Source organism: Petaurus breviceps, unplaced genomic scaffold (assembly GCF_028583685.1).
Source record: "Petaurus breviceps papuanus isolate PSGF00001 unplaced genomic scaffold, PetGlider_PUasm1.0 185, whole genome shotgun sequence".
Lineage (NCBI taxonomy): Eukaryota > Metazoa > Chordata > Mammalia > Diprotodontia > Petauridae > Petaurus > Petaurus breviceps.
In genome coordinates, this window is record NW_027185797.1 from 29,503,530 (window position 1) to 29,519,355 (window position 15,826).

Below are 15,826 nucleotides of genomic sequence, written 5' to 3' on the forward strand. Positions count from 1 at the left end.
CCACTTAAAAATGTCCTTACTCAGGATGTTGGTTTGATTCCATTTGGTCTTAAAGGAAACCCTGTTTAAATGTTAATAAAAACATTTCTAGGAGCTGAGCTAACCGACTCAAACAGTTGTCAGTAACTCCTTTTCCCTAGACGGGGTGGGGAAGGAAGGAGATGATGGCTCTGCCATCCCCAAGTTTCAAATCACCGCCCTCCCCCCCATCTTCCGTTATTGCTTCTGCTGCAGTCATGCTGTAAGGTCTTCATCACCAAGCTCTGGAGTAACACGGAGGTGCCCAATGGGCCAAGGATGACCGTAACAATAATTACACTTTACATTTATTTATAATGCACTTTCACATCCATTTAATCATTTAATTCAATTAACCAAACTTTTATGGAGCCTTGGAGATAGCTATAAAGACAAAATGAATCATCCTCCAAGAGTTTCCATTCTGCTGGGGGATACAGAAAAGAATCAGACAAACTGAAGGAATTTGAGGAATGGAGAGCCTAACAACTGAGGGAAATCAGGGAAGGCTTCCTGGAGGGGGCAGCACCTGAATGACCCTTGGAGGAAGAAGAGAAGGTAGACGAGAGGCTGTGCTGGGAGAAGCATATAGAATGCACCAAGCAGAAGGTCAACTGGCATCAGCACAGAGGGGCAGTTGTGTGGAATAAAGCATGAAAGAGAGAGATAAAAATTTGTATTTTATCCTATCTTGATCTTTCAAAAAAAATTATCACTTACTTTTGGCATTTTCCAGGATGCCACGTGAACAAGACACCCTTCTTTGAAGCAAAGAAAAAAAGAGCACAAAACCAATCAACACATCTAACACATCTCACAGTGTATACAGTTTTCTGCAACCGTGGTCCCCCACCCTTCCACAGTAAAGTGAGAAGTCAGCTTCATCATCTGTCACCTTGGACAGAGATTGGCACTGCTCTTTGGTTCAGCCACTTTTTCCCTTCCCGTTTGAATCGACATTATTGTGGTAATTATTTCCTTTCCTCTGCATTCACTCAGACAGGTCCTCCTACATTCCCTGAATTCCTCATTTGCTCTCTTCCTTATGATGGGATCATATTCCATGATTTTCCTATACCTCACTCTTCCTTAATCTAAGTGAGCCCACTTCATTTTTGTTTTGTTTTGGATATTACAGAAATTGCTTCTGTGTGTATCAGGGACCTTCGACATCCCAGTTTTGGTATTTTGAGCAGGTCAGTGACTTTTTGGATATTATTCCAGTTTGCTTTCTAGGGCCATCTGCCTTATTCTTACAATGTCCCTTCCAGAGGACATTAATATCCTCATTTTACAGATGAGCATACTAAGTACCGCCAGTTAGCCGAAGACCTGGGATAGGCCTTTTGATACTTCATCCATACCACCTCCAGGAGAAGACAGAGAAGAAACAAGAACAGACTTGTGAAGCTCACTTCTTTCTTGAACACAGTCTTAAATCTCACACAGATCCTTGCTCTGGCCAGATCCCTAAATTACTTCTTCCATTATGAAGGATGGCCACCATTAGAATAAATGATTCTGCTTGGATTTGAACTTCTGCCTGGTTCCAGGAGAGATCATCTGGGAGCCAACCACCCGTGTCATGGGCCATCTTCATTCATTCATTCACCATCCTAGGAGCCCTTGGAGAAAGGAAGTTATGGTGGAGGGGGGACTCCACATATGTAGGGAGTTCTTTAATTACAGACAAGGCTAGGGGTAAATAGCACATACCAAAGAAGGCCCTTGAACATGGCTGCACCAACCCCTCTACTTTTCTGTACATAGACTAGTTTCCTTCCTAAATTTCTCTCCAGGTTGAGTTGTTCAGTTTGACTGGAACTTAGAGCTATTGAAGAATAGTAATCTGAAAACTGGATCATAGGATTGTAGATTCTGATGTGGAAGGGACCTTTAAAGTCATCTAGACCCCTTATTTCACATTGAGGAAACTGAGGCCCAGCGGGATGACTTTTTCCAAACTCATACATGTAGTAAGCGGCAAAGCCAGGATTTGAACCCAAATTGACCCAAATCTAGTATTCTTTATCCAATACTACTTACTAGAAAAGTAAACTAGAGTCATATAGTGGAGGATCCTAGGTATGTGGTAGGAAAGATTTTGTTTAATTCTAGAGGCAACAGGGAACCACTGAATTGTCTGATTAGGATGGTGAGAAGAATAGGTCTTTGCCCAAGACAAATGATCTTAACGGTGGGGGAAATGAAAAGTAAAGGAAGGGAGAAACTGGAAGCAGGAAGACCCATGAGAAGCTTATTATCGTAGACAAGAGGACATGAGGAGCAGAACTATGAGGGTGAGTGAACAAAGGGACAGATTGTTTCAAGAGATGTCATGGAGGCAGAATGGACAGGCCTTGGCAACTGACTTGATCTGGGAGGGTGAGAGGGGTGGAAGGAACCAGTGGAGGAAAGGGGGAAGGGTCAAGAATGATTCTCAGAATAGAACTGCATTATTGGTAAGGATCCTTTCAACTCCAAAAATCAGATTCTGTGAAATCTCATCAGCCAAAAGCAATAAGTAGCCTGGATTGGTATTGACCTCAATAATAGCTCACATTTAGAAAACAAAATTGAACCTATGGCAGAATTATTCCCACTTTCTGCTGAATTATATGGGATTTTTACAGGGTATTTGTCAATTATGGGAGAGAAGCTCCTATCCTGGGAGGCCAACCCCAGGCTCTGTTGCCAGCTGGCTGTGTGCCCTCAGTCCCTTCACCTCTTGTGGCCCATGTTTCATGGGCATGCTTTTTTTTTTTCAGAGGTGTGCTTTGGCCTCTAAATGTTCTCCAAGTTTCCTGCCAACTCTGAAACCCCATCATTTGCAGAGGTGAACCTCTTACAGCACAATGAACACCATATGGGGAAATAAAACAGCAACATCAGAAGGGAAAGTCAGCTCTCCTGGAGGTCAGAGGGGACTAGAAACTGCCCCTCCTGTCTATTGTCCCCTTTTTAAGAGGAGCCGATACTAACTGCACTGCAGAATTCCCAGAAGAACGAGGTAACTACAGTAAAGAGTTGGTGTCTGGGGCAAAGGAAACCAGAATTTCATTCATTTTCATTTCACCGTTTGACAAATTTAAACTATTTCCACTTTAAATACTAATATAATTAAATTAGGTAAACAAGCTAATTAATGTTTGTCTGACTCAGAAAGTGCCAGAGTTGGAAGCACAAGATCTGGGTTCAAGTCCTGTCCTATTGGCTCTGGATCCAGAGCAAGTCACTTGTCAGTCCAACTTGTTGAGCCAGCAAGCATTTTTATTAATGACCTTCTTGTACCAAACACCCTGCTAATAGCTGGGGGGAAAAAGTTTAAAAAATGAGAAAGCCCCAAGGAGAGTATTATTTTACTGAAAAGGAGGACACAGGCTAGACCTTTAAATTCATTAACAGAGCAACTCCCAGGTGAGGAATGATAGACACCCCCTTACTTTCTAATTCTTTGCCACCACAAAGAGACCAATTATAAATATTTTTTGCACATATGAGTCCTTTTCTTCTTTGGAAAAATTCTTTCATTTTACAGAGGAGAAAATTGAGTCTCAGGCAGGAAAAATGGCTTTCTCAGCCTCATACAATTTGGAGGCAGAATTTGAATTCAAGTCTTCCTGATTCCATGTCAGAAACTCCACCACAACTTCATGATACCTGACAACATTTTGTGATTAACTTTGAAGACTGAAGTGATTCTGAATTTGATGTTAGGACAGTCAGGAAGTTTGGGGTATAAAACAGCACCTGTAAGCCAAGGGCCCCTTTTGGGGAATCATACTATAATTTGGATGGAAAAGCTTTGAATTTACCCTTCTCTCTTTTTCTCTCTCAGAAGTTTCCTACCCCTTTGAGATTCTGAGAAACAGCAGCCTGTGAGTGCCAATCACCATTGAAAACAGTGGGCATGTGGGCTCTCTCTGTGTGCCCCCCTGATTTTAAACAAGCGTCTCTGCAGGATCCTCCACATTTCAGTTAGAGGATAAAACATTTAGGAGGCATGTTTCCCACAATCCCTGGCCCTGCAGCCAGGCCAGGGTCTGTTCAGAGTGTCCACAAACAATGGGAGGCCCATACTTGTCCTGCTGCCTTCAGGAATAAACTGTCTTTTGGAGGAAGAAAAAAAAAAAAACCCCCACCTCTCATGTCCAATTAAACTAAGCAAACACCCTAAATAAATTCAGACTGGCCCGGCAGGATTTTCAGCTACCCGTTATTTATTTATTTATTTTTTTGGGTCTACCTTAACAGTCTCATTCTGCTTGACTTGTGACTCGTTCCAATCTAATTTACTTCTCTAGATTTCTCTCTGGAATAGGGGAAAGGGGTGGTTTCAAGGTTTGATTTTACTGGGTATTCGATCTATCTGATTAATCCCCTTCTCCAGTGGAAAGATCATTGCATTTGGAGTCATTTGGTTCAGATTCTGGCATTGACTCTTCCTAACTGTGACCATCAGCAAGTTACTGAATCTCTCTGGCCCCCATCTTCTTTCCTTGTAAAATGAAAAGATTGGACTGGGGACCTTTGAGGCCCCTTCCGACTCTAAACCTACGGTCTTATGTTCTTATGACGGTCTAGCTTTGACTCTTGTCTATATTTTTTAACAAGCAGCAGGGGGCTGAAGGTCAGTCTGGTGGGGTTCCTCTACACATGTTGGCTGAGTGAGCCGAGGAAGCCACTTAGCTTCTTGGTGACCTCGGCAACTCGGTAAGACTTTGAATTTTCCACTGGGGTTTCCCCAGTGGGAGTTTCCAACAAGATGAAATCACATATCTGAATGATAGGACCTCCTTTCACTCTTCCCTTTCCACATCAAAAAGAAAGAAGCATGGTCCTAGAATAAGATTAGAAATTTAAAGCTGTCAGGGTCCTTCAATGCCCACCTTGAGAAGGTCACATAGGTAACAAGTGAAGGGAAAAGATTTGAGCATTCTCTCACGGGGACATATGAGTCTCATCTGCATTTGATCTCCATTTGCCAAGATAGGATTTGAGTTAAGTTGTCTTTGTGTTATTTCTGATGGAACCATGATGTTACCATTTCCCCTTTGTTGAAAGTCACTAACTCAGTTTTCATGTAAGAAGTCAGTTTGGGTAGAAGCCCCTCAACCATGAAAAATTGATGTGGAAGACCAGAAGGTCAAGAATCTCAAGGTTAATAGTGGAAAAAAAAATGGTCAGCAAGGGAGGCTGTTATTACCAAACCATTCTACATAAGGCATAAGTACTTTTTAAAAATGGTACCAGTTAAGAAATAATTTAATCAGTGAAACCGATTAAGTGTACAATTTATAGAAGAAAGGAAACATAATATCGTATTCAATAAACCGAAAGACCTCAATTACTTGGCTAAGAACTCACTATTTGACAAAGTCTGTTTGGAAAAACCAGAAAACGGTGTAGTAGAAATTGAATGTAGCCCAACATCTCACATCACATATCAAGGTAAGCTCCAAATGGATGTGACTTAGATATAAAAGGTGGCATCTTATGCAAATTAGAGGAACAAGGAAGAAACTATCTTTCAAATCTATGAATAGGGAAGAATTCATGACTAAGCAAGTGAGGGAGAGGATCACAAATAATAAATTGGACTATTTTGTTTAGATGAAATTAGAACATGTTTGCACAGAGAAATTCAATGCCAGTTAAAATTAGAAAGAAAATAAGGACCTGGGGGGAGTCTTTGCAGTAAATATCTCTGACAAAGGTCTCATATCTAAGATATATAAGGAATTAAGGAAATTTAAAAGACTAAGAAAGAGCCATTTCCCAATAGATAAATGGTCAAAGAATGGAAACAGGCAGTTTTCAAAGGAAGAAGTCTAAACTATTAATAACCATATGAAAAAATGCTCCAAATCACTAATACATTTTGTTATTATTAAGTGTTTTTTTAGTTGTGTCTTACTCTTTGTGACCCCACTTGGGGGTTTCTTGGCAGAGATGCTGAAGTAGTTTGCCATTTCCTTCTCCAGCTCTTTTTATAGATAAGGAAACTGAGATAAACAGGGTTAAGTGACTTGCTCAGGGTCACACAGCTAATAACTGTCTGAGGTTGGATTTGAGCTCAGGTAGAGGCTGTCTAGTAGTCAGCTGTCCCTCACTAATACATATAGAACTGCAAATAATAGCAACATTGAAATTCCACCTTATGCCCATCAGATTGCCAAAGGGGCAAAAAAGGAGAATGTTTGAGAGGCTTCAGGAAAACAGGTGAATTAGCCGTGTGTTACCGGAACTATGAATTGGTTCAGCCATTCTGGAAAGCTATTTGGAAGTATCCCCCAAAGTTACTAAACCTGTGTATCCCCTTTGCCCCAACAATGGCATGACTAAGACTAGACTAGAGTGTGACCAAGGAATGAGAACTCAAACCCAGAAGTACAAAAATATTTCTAGCAGCTCTTTTTGTAGCAATCAAAAAACTAGAAACTAAAAATTGGAAACTCATCCCTTGGGAAATGTTTAAACACATTGTGGTCTATACATGTAATTGTGCCATAACCAATATGAGAAAATGTGTTTGAACTGATGCAGAGTAAAGTGGGACCTGGTCGAATTTACACAATAACACTATGGAGAAAAACAACTTTGAAAGACTTTAGAACTCTGATTAATGCAATGATAAACTAATGTCCCACATAACAGCTGCCTCCTGCCCTAGTGGTAAAAGGCTTGAAATCCAGCATGGGACACACATTTTTGGACATGGCTAACATGGGAATTTACCTTGAAGAGCTATTCCTGTTTGTCAGGAGGGGCTGCTTTCTATTGTTCCTTGGAGGAGAGAGGGGGCAGGAGGAAGTGAAACGGAGAGAGAACAAATAATTAATAAATGATTTTCTTGCTTTACTACTCTCCCTCCCCAATTATCTTTAATTTTATGTGCTGGTTTGGGTTCAGAGGGCCTGGATTCAATTCCTTTCTCTGTTTCTTACCACCTAGATGACCATTGGCAAAGCACTTAAATTTCTCAGCCTCAGTTTCCTCATCTGTAAAATAAGGGGTGGCTGGACTAGATGATTTGTAACTCCCTTTCAGCCCTATAGTCCAGTGTTCTGAGCACAATCATATTCATTTTAGCCATGAGTCACATCCCCTGTGTGGGCCTCAGTTTCCTTATCTGTAAAATGAAAGGCCCTTTCACCTCTAAATCTTATTGAGTCTTATGTGACTAACTTGCTTTGTGGCTTTGGGGAAGCTTCTTTTTGGGTCTCAGTTTCCTTCTGAATCTAGATCATCTATCATGAATCCCTGATTCTAGAGGGTTAGGGGGCATGGGCAGAAATGCTGTCCTAGAAACATGACTGGGAAGATGCCTGTGCGTTGGTCAATCTAATTCACCACGGGACAGATACTGGGTGTCACTGATGGTAAGGTTGCTGTTTCTGAGGTTCCATATAGTCGGCAGTAGAATTACCTCATATGTGTTTTGAAATCTGCTCATTTTGACTATTAAATATAGCACAAGCCCCTTCAAGCCTTCCAAATTGGCACTCTGGGGATATACTCATTTGGGGTGCTAGTCTGGAGCCTTAAAATGCTTCTGGTCTTTAAGCAGGGGGTATTGTTGAGCATGTTGTGGAGGGGATACTCTGTCAGATATGGGGGGAGGGGGCTTTGGGAGCTTCCTACATCCCTATTAGCTCTTTGATTCTGTCACTGTATTTTGAAAAAATACATACATATGTATATGTTTTTGTATATATCTATGTTTGTGTATAGAAGGATGTGGGGATTTGGTTCCTTCCCCAATACATATTTGATGTAGAAAGCAAATAATAGTTAACAGAGATAATGAGGTATTAGAGTGTTAATATGGTGTTAATACTCAATGATCTCTTTATTAAATGTGAACATCTTTCTCTGACAGCAGAATTAAAGGGAGTAACCTCATTGAGTGAAGGAAAAAATGGACTCACCTTTGCAAGGCTTTAAATAGCTAAGCCATGGACTTTGGGTGAGTAAAGAAGGTCAGGAGCTGCCAGTGGAGAAAACTCTTACAGAGTTGGGGAGAGGAGGGGATTTCTCTCTTTTCTTTCCCCTCTCATGGCCATAAAGTTTTGAAGGGGAGCCCATCTGTAGGAGGCACTGTATCCAACCAGCAGCAGAGACAAGTACTTCAGAGAGAAATGGACAAGGAAAGGCAGTCATTTGAGGGTAGTAGTTTCTAAACTTCTGGCAGCAGAGAAAGGTGGCTGTGTACTCAAGAGCTCATTCTGTCATTTGAAAGTTGTGCTTTGCAGAAGAGCAGACACTGGGAAGCCAGCCAGCTGAGATGTTGCTCCATGAAGATCCAGGTGCAGAGAAAGGATACTGCAGCCCTACAATAGAACAGTTATGAGTTTCCTTGGCCACATGTAGTCCCTATGTGCCTGCCTCACTACCATTCTACATCAAGTGTATGCCCGCTCTTCCCATGCATATTAGTGAGACAGTGAAGGTTTGTGAGGGAAACATTTTACAGCTATTATTTCCACTATGGCATCTTATTAAATGCCTTCACTTTGACCTAATTGTGTCTACTGGCTGACTGTTAAGGGAAAGCACACTAGTGGGGGCTATATTTTAAGACGTGAAGATCTACAGAGGGTGCCTCCTTTGAAACCAAGGTAGTAACCACTCTCTGAAGAGCTAACGCAATATTTTCAGTGAAAGTTGAGGGAGAAACTCAGTGGGGAGATATCTAGATATATACACATATATGTATTATATATACATGTATGTGTAGAAGAGATAGAGATATATACATGGGTATATAATTTGTGTGAATCCATATATGTAGTATATCTATGTATATATAAAACATCCGTTGCCCTAGGTTCAAATACTACCTCTGGCTAGTGTTGTAACTGAACAATTTACTTGGCTTCTCAGTATCCTTAGGCATCTCTTCTAAGACAGTAAGTTGCATGTGAATTGCCCATTTGGATCAGTGAAGGGAGTTTCTACACCTAGAGTTTTCCATCCCAGAGAACTCAGAGGTTTGCTCATAATCAGATCATGTCCCCCTCCCCCATTCCCCCCTACTCCCACTCAATAGCTCTCATTTTATTATTTTAAACTATACTGTTCCCTCTAGAGTCACCTGCAAACTTCTTGAAAGATATTTAAAACCCTTTACAAGCGGGCCCTCATCCATCTGTGCAGCATTTTCCTAGGTTACCCTTCCTCCTCTCAGCATCCAGCCTCAACGGTCTTTCTAATCCCTCTCAGAGGCTAACAGCTCCCTTGTGGATTCAGATTTTGTTTTCACATAATTATATAGATAAACATTCTGAATCTATTTACAGGATCCATGTTGTCTTCCTCCTTAGACTCAGTCCCTTGAAATCAGGATTGTTTTCTCTTTATATCTCTGGAACCTAGGATGTGCTCACAGTAGGCGCTTAATCAACAATTGTCAGATTAGATTGAATTAGAATGTGAAGATAGCATTTCCAAGGGTGATTTTCCCCCCTCATGTTTGAAATTTGGAATAGGAGAAATGACAGCTGAAAATGACAATGTCATTTTATGTCTGAGTTTTTTTACCCAAAATTCAAAGACTTGAAGATTTTTTTGTGGTTTTGTTCATGACTGTTATTTTTTTTTCAGTCTCCCCACCCCTGCATTACAGGGTACCACTTTAAGGGTTACTCCTACTATGGCATGCAAACATTGCCACTATTTCCGAAACAGACAATTTAAAAATGGAAACACATTATGGTTTTCTTGAGTGACCTCAGTGTCTGAATGTGGACCCCAAATGTTGCATCAGCAAGTGGGACCCCATTATACCATGTTCTTTCTCTTGAAATATTGATTTTTTTTTACAGTATGCTCTGTCTCTCTCTCACACACACCTACGAACCCACATATACTCTCTCTGTCTGTCTGTCTGTCTCACTCACACACACACACACACACACACACACACACACACACACGGTGGACCAGGAGAGAAGTGAGCCATGCTGCTGCCAGGGGGCGCTACTTTGTCCTCCCCTTGCAGCCCAGAGTAAGGGGAAACATCAGGGATGTGGAAGGGTGGAGGGTGAAGAGAAGGGAGGATGGAAGGAAAGTTCTTTAAATGACAAAACAGTTGAAAAGAGGATTTCTCTTTTTTTAAAAAGGGGAGAAGGAAAGAGTAAATTGAGAATAAAAGATGGGAAAATTTGACAGGTAAGGACTCTCTCATAAATGTATGTTATATTTTCCTCTATTCATCGGTCCCCAAACTGGGGAAATGGTAGAGATGATACTTTGGTGAGGTTGTCCCAGCCTCAGATGTTCATTAAATCTTTTCAAAAATTTACTTACTTTATATAAAATGACCACCACCCTTCTCCTTGGGGACCAGATGTTCAGGCTGGTGGACATTACAATAACCTGGGACAAATTAATTCAATGTTTAAGAATCTGCTCCCTCTTTACTTTGGATTCTTCCCCGCCCCTGTGGGGGGTGGAACATTCCTTGTCACGTGGCCATTCATCTGCTGCCCAGCTTTCTAGATATGTGTAAGGGCCACACTAGCAGGTGTCCTTTTCATTCCAGGGGACTCTTGTCTAATTTCAGACTCTCATTGATGAGAACCCTGATCCCTCCGTGACAGCCTTTGGACTGAGGGCTGGCCCTGGGGCTGCCTGGGGGCTCTGTAACTGGCAGCAAGGCTGGGGGACTGGCTGGGCAAAGTAGTGGCATTCTTGCCATTTCTAACCAGCCCTTCAGGCCTTTGGGGGAAGAAGCACAAGGAAAGACTTTTAATTTGAGTGTGCCCTCGGGCACGCTCCTTTTCAAAATCTGTCCCGGATACTCCACTCCACTACCTTCCTCACTCTCCAAGGTGGCAATTCCATTGTGCCCCAGGCAGTCTAGGAGAGATGGCTGAGGATGTTGGGAGCTCAAGGGTGGAGAAAGGGGGCATCTGGTGATCCCCACTCATCCCAGCTCTGGGTTGGGTCCTGGGCAGTAACCAAGCTTCTTGGGGACTCCCTTTTCTCATACAGAAGGTGCAGGGGTTGGCCTAGGTGGTCACTTAGTGCCCTCTGCCTCTCCATCTGCATCACCCTCAGGAGGCCCTTGGTCCTCTTCCAGAAGGAGGCATGAACAGCAACAGCCCCTCTCAATCTAGAAGCCTGTGATTCCCTCAGCAGCTTGCAGAGTAGACGACTCGGATTCTGGGGGCCATCAGGCTCCAGGAGGAAAAGGGGGAAGGGGAGAGGTCAAGCCTCCCCGGTAGATCTGGCCTTCCTGCACTGGGAGCTGAGCAGTCAGGAGGGAAGCAGGGCCCATGGGGCCGGGGGATCCTCTGAAGGTCCTCCTTCCCCCTTCTCTCCACTCCTTTTTCCTCTGCTTCTCTTCCTCCTCCTCCCCAGCTCCTTGTTTCTCCCCCACCCCTCTTCCTCTTCCGCCTCCTCAGGGGAACTGGAAGGAACCTTGAAAATGATCTCGTCCAACTTCCTCATTGTAGAGCTGAGGAAACTGGGCCTCAGGAGAGCTGTGCACCTGGCCTCATTTTACGCAGGTAACGTGGCAGAGCCAGAATCCAAGACTGTCTAGCCCCACTTCCTCCTCATTTTACAGATGAGGAAACTGAGGCTCAGATAGGAGCTCTGACTGCAAACTTTTGTCATCTGCCTGCTCTGGCTCTTCGTGCAAGGTATTGTGCCGGCCACTGTAGACACAACACTGTATGCACCTGGCAGCGTATTGCACACAGTAGGTGCCCCGCACCGCACACAGTAGGTCGCCCGCACGGTGCAGTGCACAGAGCAGGCTCTGGGTCCCCAGCAGAGTCTCAGTCAATGTCTGCAGCTTGGACAGGTCTCGGAGACAGGGGCGTGGGAAGGGCCATCCTAGCCGTCATTCCTAGAGCTCGCTCCAGCCCAACCTCTCCAGGATTTCTAAGGCCCCTACTGTGGGCAGGACGCAGGAGTTCCCACGAGAGGAGAGCAGCCCCTGCCCTCAAGAGGATTCCAGTCTCCTGGGGCACACAAGCGTGCTCCCCCCACGGAGCAAGGGGTCCGGGGAAGGGGAGGGGGCGGGCAGGAGGCAGGGCTTTGCGGTGCCCGCCTCCCCTCGCCTAGCGGGGCTCTCCTCCCCCTCCCCCCTCCTTCTTCCTCTTCCCCTCTCCTCCCTCCCTTTCCCTCCTCCCCCTCCCCCTCCCGCTCCCGACGTGGCTGCGGCTCATTTGCATACGGCCGCTCATTTGCATCCGGCTGGGCTCTCGGCTCCCCGGGGCGCGGGCCCCGCGCGGCACGTGACTCCGGCTCGGAGGGGGGGGGGGGGGGGGGCGGGTCTCGGGGGGCGGGGCCCCGCTGACTTGACACGAGCCGCGGTGCGAGCTCCCTTTGGCGCGGAGGAGCTGGAGCAGCCGTGACCTCCGACCCCGCCCGCCGGCAGCCAATAAGAGCGCAGGTCGTCTCCAAACCCAAAATTTCCACGTCGGCAAAAGTCAAGATGGAAGGGAGCAGAGCGGAGCGGAGGGGAGCGCCGGGGGTGGGGGCCCCCCGCGGCGGACCTGTTGCATGGGCTCGCGTGGGCGCAGCAGCAGCCCGAGCCCCCGGGGGGTAGGGAGGAGGGCCGGGGTGGGGGGCTGCGGGAGCGGGGCGCCGCCTGCTCGCCTCCCGGGAGGGAGCCGGGGCTCAGAGCCCCGCTGCCCCGGGGCTGGGGGGTGTGGATCGGTGCACGGCCCGGGCAGCGGGGGAGGGGGCCCGAGAAGTGGAGGGGCAGCCCCCTCTGCCCCCCGGCCGGGCATTTCTGCACTCGTGTCCGCTGCTCGCAACCCTACTGTAGGACGCTCTCCTCGCTGCAGCCCTGCCCCGCCCCCGGCCTTTCTAGCCCCCGGACTCTGCACGCAGGAGGACACAAAGTTGCTACAAGTTGGGGGGGGGGGGCAGCCCGGCGGAAAGTGCCCGGGGCTCCTCGGAGCCAGCGGGATGGGGTGGGGGGAACGGGCAGAGAGTGGATTCGGGGTGGGAGGGGACAGTCCAGGAGCGTGGCTTTTCAGGGCTTTGGGAACTTAGGGACTTGTCCGTTGAGCGCCTCGGTCCTGAGTGGCAGCCCCACCGGCCCTGGCTCTGGCCGCCCGCAGCTGACACCTCCCGTAATCAATGACCGGCCCAGCTCCGGTCCTTCTCCAGAAGGCTTCCAACGCCGGCTTAGCCCCGGGGCCGGCCCAGAAGAACCCTCCCGGAGGAGCAGTCCAGGAAGGCCCTTCTCTGAGCCGTCGGAGGCAAAGTTCTGTGACGCTCAGACTCTGATTAGCAAAGAAGTCAGTGCACTACAGAACTTTGTCTCCGGAGGCTGCGCTCCGCCCGGCCCCCGAAGGGTTAATGCGGCCGGCCCGGCCAGCTCAGGTGGTCTCCTCGCCACTGGGGGCCCGACGGGTGGGGCTGGGGGGCCTGCGGATCCAGATCGCCCGAAGAGCCCACCTGGCGAGCCGCCCCGAGCGAGCGCACCCACCGCGATGGGACCGAAGCCTCCCCAGACCAGCCCTCTGCGCTCCTCCTCCGGGGGCCTCAGCCCGGCCGGGGTTTCGAAGCAAAAATAGCCTATCGGGGCTGGCCCAAGGTTGTTTTAAAGAGGGCACCCGGAGCTACCTGGGCGAGTCGCGAGCTCCTTAGTGAAGGTAGCTCCAGCGAGACCCGCAGCTCGCGGGAAAAGCGTTTTCAGCCAAATCCCCCGGTAAAGCTCGCTGTGTGTGAACCGGCAGAATCGGGGAGACCTGCCGCATTTTTGCTTCCCAATTAGCCAAATCCACTTTCCCGGATCTTGCTAATCAAGTGGAACTGATTTTGTTCATCTTTAAAACCCCTTTAAAATGTTTTTATTTAGAAATCTCCTTTGGATGATGCTAAAATGTGTCCTGGGTCCCTCCCCCACCCCTTTCTACCTGAGTCAGCTGCCACATGGTCTAAAGGAAGAAGGAGCATAGGTGGAAAAATGGATTCTCCTGCTCCTAATAGAATAAGGTGCTGCATTCCCATACAGGGATTAACCCTTCGGTCTGCCAGCTAGTGAACTTTGTTCCTAGATCGGTACCTTTCCCAGTTGGTACCTGCCTTTTGGGACTGGTCTTGGGACCTAGCACGTAGTTATAGTGTTATAGGGCTTCTGGTGAACTACGGGAAGCCCATAGTCAAGGAAAGAAGCCCGAACGTGCCCTCCCCTTGACTGATCGGGTGTCGAGGGAGTCCGGGGTTCAAATCTTCAAAGCTAAGATCCTGGGAAGTTCTTTTAAAGGGCTTTGGGCTTCCCTTTCCTCACGTGTAGAATGGGGTTAACAGGTCATGCCAAGGTTTCACAGGGTTTTTGTGAGGGTTCCCTGAAGTGCTTTGTTGGCCATTGTTAATAATGGGTCCCAGTAGCACCAGGGGTGGGGGTGGGTGCTTGAGTGCAGAGATGGGCAGAAGACTGTAAGGAACCAGCTGAGGGCAGGTAAGTCCTGATGGTTCGGGATTGTTCCCCAGGGAGGATCATGAAAGGCTTCGTTGGAGACTGCTCTGGACAAGGGATGCAGTGGGTAGGCATGTTCTTGGGAGCCTCACCCCCTATCTCACCTCTCACTTTCCCAGTACAGGAATCTGCCTCAAATTTCTTTTCAACCTTGGGTCAAATGTAGAAAGCCCAAGGAAAGCGGGATTGTTTTAAACCTTGTAGAAAATTAAAGAAATGAAACAAACTATTATTCTTAGCCTGATTTAGGAGCCAGTTCCGGGGGGGGCTCCCCACCTGCCTTGCAGGCTGGTTGGGTGACACCCTAAGGCATCCCTACTGTCCAGACTTCTCCATTTCTCCCCCTGCCTGCCATAAGCCCTATTTAAGGTCACTTAAGTAAAAAGAAAAGCCACATGATATGGTTTGGTATGGTGGGGGCTGGGCAAAGGTTGGACATCAGATGGAGGTGGGGGTGGACAAAGTACCTGGGTTCAGTGGGATGCTCTCAATGACTTGTTGAGGGTCCTTACCTTGTTTCCCCATGTGTCATCATTAATTAAAAGGATAAACATGGTGGCCCCATGGATTATTCCTGCACTGACTTTGATTGGGCAGGACTGTGATACTGGACAGCAGGTTGGATGAATTGATGGGTGCCTGCTTCATGTAGTAGCAGAGGCCGGGTTCAAATCCTTCTGCTTCCCTTCCTCTGTGATCTTGGGTGAGGCGTTTGACCTCATTGGGTTCCTCCTTTGTAAAAAGAGGGCATTAGACGTGTTGGGTCCCTCTGGGTGACCAGGTAGAAGCAATCTCCAGCCATGAGCTATTTCTGTGTCTCAGACCCCCTCACACCTTCTTTGTTACCCGAGTTGTACCCAAAAAAGCAAGGACTTTTTTTTTCTTCCTAAGTATTAATATACCTTTTAACTTCCCTTCAAAGACTGGACATTTCTATTTTTAGATGCAGAGGTTGGGTAACCTGGTGAATTCTGTAAGGGTCTTCTTTTTCAAAGATTGAAAAACCATTCTGACTTACGGGAGAGGGAGGCCTGCCAGAAGGGCCCTTGGAAGGGCCTCCCTTCTTCCCAAAGCTGGAGGGCCTCATTTTCCTCATCAGCAGAGTGAGATGGGTCTGGAATTACTGATCTTTGTTGGGGGGGGGTGCGGTAAAGGGATCCATCTCTGACCCAGTCTGCCTCTCCCCCATTTCCAAAATGAGCTACACCCCAGCCTCTTCTTGGAATCATCACTTTCCTTCAAAACTCATCTCCTACAAAAGCTGTCACTGTTCACTCCTCCCTCCCCACCCACCCCCAGCACCTAAGGTCTCCCCCTAAAGAAAGTACCTTGGTATTTTATACAGATTTTATTATATGG